The sequence below is a fragment of the Nematolebias whitei genome, chromosome 1, assembly GCF_014905685.2.
Source record: "Nematolebias whitei isolate Nwh7 chromosome 1, NemWhi1, whole genome shotgun sequence".
Taxonomy (NCBI): Eukaryota; Metazoa; Chordata; class Actinopteri; order Cyprinodontiformes; family Rivulidae; genus Nematolebias; species Nematolebias whitei.
In genome coordinates, this window is record NC_056498.1 from 1,319,219 (window position 1) to 1,327,484 (window position 8,266).

Sequence of the window (8,266 nt, forward strand, 5' to 3'; positions counted from 1 at the left end):
ACTGACCAATCGACAACCTCAATTTGTCCCGAAGGTAAGCCTCTTACCTGCTAACAAGCTCATCAGTTCTATTTCGTATAGGCTTCGCCCTTTAAGGCTGTCGCTTAGTGGGTTTATCCCGATATGCAAAGCATCGCACTGAAAAATTTAGTCCACGCCCACCTGCTGTGTGGGCCCCACCCGGTCCGTATAAATTACGTTAAGAGCGGAAAATCGGCTCCCATTTTTTCTTCAGCAAGCTAATAGCACTGTCAGAAGAACGAAGAAGGAAAGTTGTGTAGATGACCAACCTTTGTTAAGAATGCTTGGCCCGGCAGTCGACCTCCGGTCGTCCGGTGAGTTCTCCTCCCCGAGGAGAAGCTGACGAGCAGTCTTGTTTCAAGGTAAGTGCCGAGGAATATTTCTCAGTGACAGGTCGCTACACGCTGGACAACGCCATCTTGTAATTTTCCTCTTATCGCCAACCCTCGGAGCGAATCTGATGGTTCCTCCGGGACAGGCGTCGCTCAGTTGCAGCCCCCCGCTGCTCATTCCCTCCTGGAGGGCGTCGTGTCGGGGGGGGGGGCTGAGTGAATGCTCACCCCATCCCACCTTGTTTCGCATCGGCGATCACACCGCTCACGGCCGACGGCGCCCTCAGGGGTTGCCCGGCGTAACCCAGGAGGCGGCTGACATGAAGGGACCCTTTTTTACGTCCCACGCCTTTCCCGCCAGTTCGGATGATCTGGCGGGAAGGTTGTTTACTGGGCTCCATTCTGGCTCACCGTCTTGATCCATATGGCCTCGTGTTCCCAACAGGACGTCCTACGGGCGAGGCCACAGACGTTTTTTTCCTGGTAGATTGGGGGGCCAGTCTCGACAGTCCGCACCCATCTCCAGAGCAGGGGTTCACCGAGCGGAAAGTCCCTCAGTGCCCCCTGGAGTCAAGCCTGACAGAGGCTTCATTGGAGCAAGATGTCGAGGTGGACCAGCGTCCCGTGCCTCCGGTTAGCGTAACCGAGACGGTGACACCGCTCTCCAACTGAGCTCACCAGCATGTGTTCCACACGGCCGCAGCGAACAACACGTTACGCTGTTGGCGTACACGTTCAGAGGCGGGAAGCGACGGTGGGCCCTCTGACCTTGGGCTCGCTCCGCTCTCGTAGCGGCTGCTTGCTAACGACGCTGCCGGCCCCTGAAGTATGCTCCGTCTACAGGGCAGCTGACGTCATCCCCAACCGGTCTGCCGTCCCGCATCGCAGCCGGAGAACGAGGTCCCAGAGGCTCTCCTGGCTCGTCACTCCACCTTCCTCTAAGGAGAGCTGTAGGAGCTTGTTGGAGGTCCTCTTTTCATCAGCAAGAGATCATTTCAAGATGCTCCACGGCTGCACAACGCCTCCCCAGCTCTGCTACACCAGCCCCTCCCATCAGACGTCCCCGGCATCCGGAAGTTCATTTTTTTTCCCAGACTTCGCCAACAGGGGGCCCTCCAGGACAACAAACAGAGCTCAAGGGAGGATAACCAGGTGTCGGTTTGATGGAGGTGTGTTGATGACACGATGTGAAATAAACATCATTTTATGATGAAGGTCTTTTAGCCAGGCTGTTAGCATGGATTATCTGACAAGCGGCCCCATCACACACACTCATCACAAATGAGCCTTTTTAAGGTTGTTTTCATTCACTGCCAGCGGTGCCAACATGCGCTCCCGCGGCATGAAAGTGCGCACGCAGCTCTCAGCGCCCGCCGTTCACGTCCACGTTAATGTGAGACCGCGGTACGAGCCCAGCAACGTATCTCGCTCTCTGCAGAAGCGACATGCGTTTTTCATCGCAGTGGTGTCAAACGCGCGCTCCCACGGCATCAGCAGTTTCACAAGCCTCACAGCGGCTCTGCTCCTTCATCCTCGAAGAAGGTTTTCTGAATTAATACTGCAAATCACGTGAGCTCAAAAGCTCACGTGATTCGCTACCAAGAATGAACGTGTTTCTGCAGACCGAGCCCAGTGGTAACCTCGCCCCACCGATGCCGCGCGCTGCTTCCTAACCACACCAGCGTCAACGCGCGCTCCCGCGGCAATCCTGGCTTAAGGCGTCGCATGAATGAGGGAGCACACACACAACTCTTCAGGGCACGTCGGCTCATACATGCACCCGCTCCCCGAACATTTACACGGATCAGCTGCACATAACGTGAGCACAACACAGATGAGCTGCATCCCACAGCAAACGCACAACATTTTGCATGCTCAGGGGCGCGCGCGTTTTCTTTCTCACTCAGCGCGCACCAGCTCACTTCAGCATGCATGTGAGTTTCACAGCATAAATACGTGCTTGCTTTATAACTTATAAACAAGTGGCAATGAGCGCGCGCTCCAGACGGATGGGCGAACCGTTTTCATCCGGGGATTCACGCTGCAGTACAGCTCAAACCCCGGTGTGGAGGAACTCTGTGACGTTTTCTGTCATTTCTGAACAGATCTTGTCCCCTCTCACAGAAGTTCAGGAAATTCTGTTTTAAATGTAATTTCTAGAGTCTCAGAAGGAGAGGAAAATGCAAGGTCCCTCTCTTATCACTTCCTAGTCCCAACGAACTGGAAAGATGAGGTTTATTCTAGATTTGTCAATTTTTTGAACTGTGAGAAACAACACTCCATTATGCGCCCGAGCCGTGCTAATTCTGCTTTATCTGGACACCTGCTGCTGCTGAGCAGTTGGTACAGACAGGTGGCAGCAGTGTAACTCACGTGAACCGGTTGAGTGATATCAGCTGTTTTCTATCAGCAGACCTACGTCACACATGTCAGTTTTCACAGAGGCACACACATTTAACAAGCTGTGGGGGCGCTGTGGTTCTCCACACAACAGCTCATTTAAATGTTTTTGGAGTGTCGCACGGGTTCTTTGAATGTGACTCAACACTGACCTTGAACTGCAGAATCATCAGGGTTTTTGATTCACACAGACAGCAGTGACTGTTGCATACATACTGGCAGGAGATGTATGCGCTCAACCCATGTGCCACATTGTGAGACAGATGCTGTGTGGGGCACACCCAATCTGCTCTCAATTGGAGTAGGGTACATCTCATGTATTCCAAACAAGGGGCGGATGTGATGTCCAAAGACGGTCCTTTGCGGCACGGGGACCTTGGGACCTTCCACCCAGAGCTATGGCTCAGACACGGCATAAATCCTGCCAGCGCCTGTGAACGTGTAGCAACACGAGAGAACGCTCAATGTCAACTATAATTATCGTGGAGCCACGGGACGATCCACCGCTGGGGTGGACGTGCCTGCTCACAGCCTGTGGTCGTAATGCTTTTTCACCTTCCTCTCTCCCTCTGGTATCACGGTTTTCTGAACCGAGCTCAGGAGGAGGGACTGGCAGCTCCTCTGCCCCAAGTGCGTGAACGCATCATGGTTCCCAGGCCTACGACACTTGTTATCAGGGCGCTCGTGGAACCTGCTGTGGAGGGAGGACGCTCTCTTCCAGGCGGGAGGAACGATCAGGAGTTAATCAGATTAGGCCAGCACCTGTGGTCTGGCCACTGTGCGGATCTTTTTGAGAGGATGGATCTCTCTCAAGATGTAGTGCGTACGATTCAGGATTCACATGCTGCAACCACCACAGCGCTGTTCACTTTAAGTGGTCAGTTTTTTCAGCACTGTGGTACAGAGAAAGGTGTAGAGGCCACTTCATGTCCACTGGACAACATGCTGTCCTTTTCTACAGCAGTCGATGAACAGAAATCTGGTGTCCAGCATGATTATCGTATGCTGCAGCCATGTTTTCTTCTTGTCTCAAAGTTGTCGTAGATAGAACAACCTTTAATCATCCTCTGACAGAACATTTTGACTCAGATCGAAAAAGCAGCTGTGGGCCTGTTTGTGACACGAGAAATGCTCAGTGTCAATTATGGTTTTCTCTGAGCCCACGAGACGAACCACCGCTGGGGGTGGATGCGTTTGCCCACAGCCCATGGCCCAAAATGCTTCTGTACGTGTTTTTCCTCCACCTCCTCTGATTTTACGGTTCCTGAACCGAGTTCAGGAGGAGGGATTGACAGCTCTCCTGGTGGCCCCCAAATGCGTGAGCGCACCATGGTTCCCAGTCCTGAAACGCCTGCTGTCGGGGTGCCCGTGGAAACTGCCGTGGAGGGAGGACGCTCTCCTCCATGCAGGAGGAGCGACCAGGAGTTACCTAGAAATAGGCCAGCACCTGTGGGTCTGGCCGCTGAATGGATCCGCTTAGAGAGGATGGGTCGCCCACAGGATGTAGTGCGCACAATTCTGTTTTCATGTGTTACATCTACCACAGCGCTGTACACATCAAAGCGGACAGCTTTTCAGCGCTGGTGTACAGAGAAAGGTGTAGAGCCACCTCATGTCCATTAGGTGGCATGCTGTCCTTTCTGCAACAGCTGATGGACAGAAATTTGGTGTCCAGCCCGATTAAAACGTACGCTACAGCAATCTCTTCCTACCACGAAAGGTTTCGGAGACAGAACAGGTTTTTAATCATCCGCTAATGAAGCGTTTTCTAAAAGGTGTACAGAGATGCAGGCCTGTTTTCACAACCACTTGTTCCACAGTGGGATTTAATACTAGTCCTACAGGTCCTGATCAAAGCTCCATTTGAGTCTTTGGATCAGATTCCACTTAAATTCTTGTCTCTTTAAACAGTCCTGCTGCTGGTTTTAACATCCGCTAAGAGAGTGAGTGATTTATCTGCTCTCTCTGTCACTCCATCATGTCTCAGAATTCAGGCTGATGGCAGCCCAGTTGATTTAAGACCAAACCCAGCTTTTATGCCTAAAACATCACAAGCTCTTTTAAATCAAGAGCGATATCGATGGAGGGGGTTCTAGGGGGTCCCCCCCCCCCCCACACACACACACACACACACTCACAGATCAGAAGAAGTAGCGTCTTTTCATCTCCTCTGTCCGGTGCGGGCGTTAATGTGTTACATAGCGTGCACAGCTGCAATGCGTCAACATTTGTTTGTGCATTATAGAGATGCATCTGCAGGTCGACCGTTATCCACCCAGCGCTTGTCACAATGGCTGTGTGAGGCCTTTTCTGAAGCCTACAGAGCATCAGATTTAGAGCCTCCTGTCAACCTCAGAGCACACTTGATCAGGGGTATCGCATCTTCGACTGCTTTGCATAATGGTATGACAATGCAGGACATATTGCACTGCGGCCTTGTGGTCAACACCCTGCTCATTTATTCGCTTTTATCTACGTAATGTGACGGCTCGTTCCATGACACATTCTGTCTTTAGTGTTTTACAGAATGATTATTGTTGTTTCACGGAACTCCGTTTTACTCACATCTGTCTGCATGCATTACAGTGTGAGATCAATCAATCAATCAACCTTTATTTAGACAGGTAAATCCCATTGAGCCTCGAGGACTCATTTACAAGAGAGACCTGATTTCAACAAAGAAAGATGACAACAATGGACAACAGCAATAACAATAAACAGTTATAAAAAGTCATACTGCAGGTTTTTTTTTTTTTTTTAACAAATAGGATGGCTAAAAGGAAAAGGTAACAAAAAAAAAAAACCCAGCTAGATTCCAAGACAAATGTAGAAAACTAATGTAGTGAACTAAGCCTCAGGTCAAATCTGGCCCTGAGGGCCTTCCTGGGACAAGAACTGTATTTCATTGATTTGAGTCCAGAAACACAAAATCAAGTCCATCCAGAGACTTTCTAAGTGTGTCCTGCACTGACCAATTGAAAGAACACTCTCTTTTTTATTATCATTACTATTTTACAAATGTCTTGATAATCAAAAGTGTGTTTAATTCAAATCATTTTTAAATGTTGAAGTGAACTACTTATTTTAAATCAACTGTGAAACAGTATTAATGATTTTTAATCCTCATTCAAAGTAGAAATCTAGTTAATGTCTGTTACAGAGTAATTATTCATTTTCTTGATTTTCTGTCCGAAATGAGCAGGTTGTAAGTCAGTCAAACGTCGCAGACAAACGCAAACAAGTTTGTTGGAACGAACTGTCATGTTTTTAAATCCTCTCAGACGTAAATAGAGAAGCTGGCACCTGTTTCCTCCCAACTCGCCTAAACATTTCTCTTTTCTGTCTCAAAAACATTTTCTGTCTGTTCCAAAACATTTTTCTGTTTTTCTGACTTCTAGTGACCTCTTACGTCACAAAAACACACCCCTGATTGGCTCTTTCGGCCAATCAGGACTTCCCAAATGAACCGGAAACAGAACTCTTTAAATGTCGACACTTCCTAGTTCCAACCAGTGCGGTGGGAGAGCAGTTCAGTTCGGAGGGCAGAACCGAACAGAAAAGTTGCTGGAGAGAACAGGAGGTTCCAGACATGATCCGAAGTTCTTTCGAGTCTTGTGGGAATTATGGAATCTTCCACATCTGAGTGGAGCCTCTGACGGACTTACTCCTCATGTGAGTCCACCCGTGGGGTGAATGTGTGTCGAACGAAGTACCGTCACTACTTCGGACGATTCACAGCTGTTCCTACGGAGACGCTGGAAAGGTGGCGTTAAATGGAACTCCGTACCAGTGGAGACATCTTCTACAGGTAAAGAGTCGATTTCCACTACCTAAGTGTACCGAGGTGAAGCTGGGATCGAATGGAGAGTGCCGTTCTGATACAGACACATATTCCCTCATCCACCTTTTCCTCTCTATTTAAACCCCTTCATTTCCCATCTTTAAAACTCTTCTATCTTGCCAGTAATTAATCCAGATATTTTCAGAAATGTCTGTTGTAAAGCTTGAAGCAAGGAAACCATGGCCGTGTGGTTTTCTAATTGTAAAGCTAATTAATTAAGCTGTTATTGTAATCAATTTTGCCAAATTAATGTAAATGTTTAATGTTAAACTTTGATTCTGTTAATAAATGACCGCATTCATTTTGATGGGTCAAAGAAAATTAACGTCTCACGTCACATTTAATCGTTCAATGCACGATAGAACTCAGTCCAGAAAAATGAAAGAATCTGTTTAATTTATGGATAATATCTCACAGATATATGTTCGTTTACATCTGGTGGCCTCGTACGGTATCATAAATGGACTGTTATTCGTGTAACAATTGAATTATCATGTTGGCATATCTGATCTTAACTGAAACTAGCTTAAGAGTGCAGGTTGCTGTGTGAAATGCAGCGTTTTGCAGCTGTGGGGTTCGGAGAAAGTTTACAGTTGTGGTGTTTTGAAAGCTGAAAATAACGTCAATGGGTTTCATTTTAAAGCTGAAATGTACGTCTGTTGTGTGACAAAGCTAATGAGCTGTGGAGAGCGTTTGATTATGTTTAATCTGTGGTGCAGAGAGAAACGGGTTCTGCTCAACCCAGTTCTGTTCCGGCTCGGTTCTGATTCGTTCAAACGAGTCGTTTGCAGGATTAAACTGCTGTTTTTAAAAACTGAGCGCCGTCTCAGTGAGCTTTTGGGAGTTTATTCGTCACATTTTTAACAGAAAAAGGTGCATTTTGACAGTTTTAATGACGAAAGTTGACCGGACTTTGTTCAGGCTAAATGCTAACACGCTAGCTGAAATGACGAAGCGTCATTGGTCAAAAGCCGCTGTTTAAACGCTCTGATTCGCTGGAGAGACGAGTGACGTGTCTGTCGTCACTTCCTCTGATGTCAGATTGTAAAACCCACCCCCGCCGCTGCGCTGTCATTGGTTGATTCAGTCACGTGACCCGGAAATGAGTCTCGGTTCAACCGAAGCCTTTTCTGTGCTTTAAATCACTACATGTGGCATACTACATGAACCCAAAACTCATGTTTCATACAAAAAAATTGTGCTTGTTGAAACAAGCTGCGTTTAAGCTTTAAATCCGTTCAGAAATGTTGATAAGACCGAGTTGCGCTGATGCTAATTTTAAGCTAAGCGGCTAACAACCGGATGTCAACGGAACGATCCACAGGAAGTTGTCATAGACTCCTGCTGGTATAAATAAGCTTACACCACCACCTGCTGTTGAAAGAGGAGTATAACAGTTTTCCTGAAGAGGGACTGATAATCTCCTCATCATTTTTTCTTTTCTCTTTTCACCCAACCTGGTTTAATGAGTAACTGTTTTAAATAGCGAATTTCTGGAAAAGATCGGCTTAAGAAAGCGTTTAAAAACTAAAGTTGCTGTGAAACTTTTAGAAAAATTGCAGGTTTATTTAATGTTAAGTGCTTTAGAGTAAATATCACTGAGAAGCCTGGTTTTTGTATCTGTTAAAAAATAAGCACATTAAAAAAGTAACACTGCCAGAGAGGCATTTAC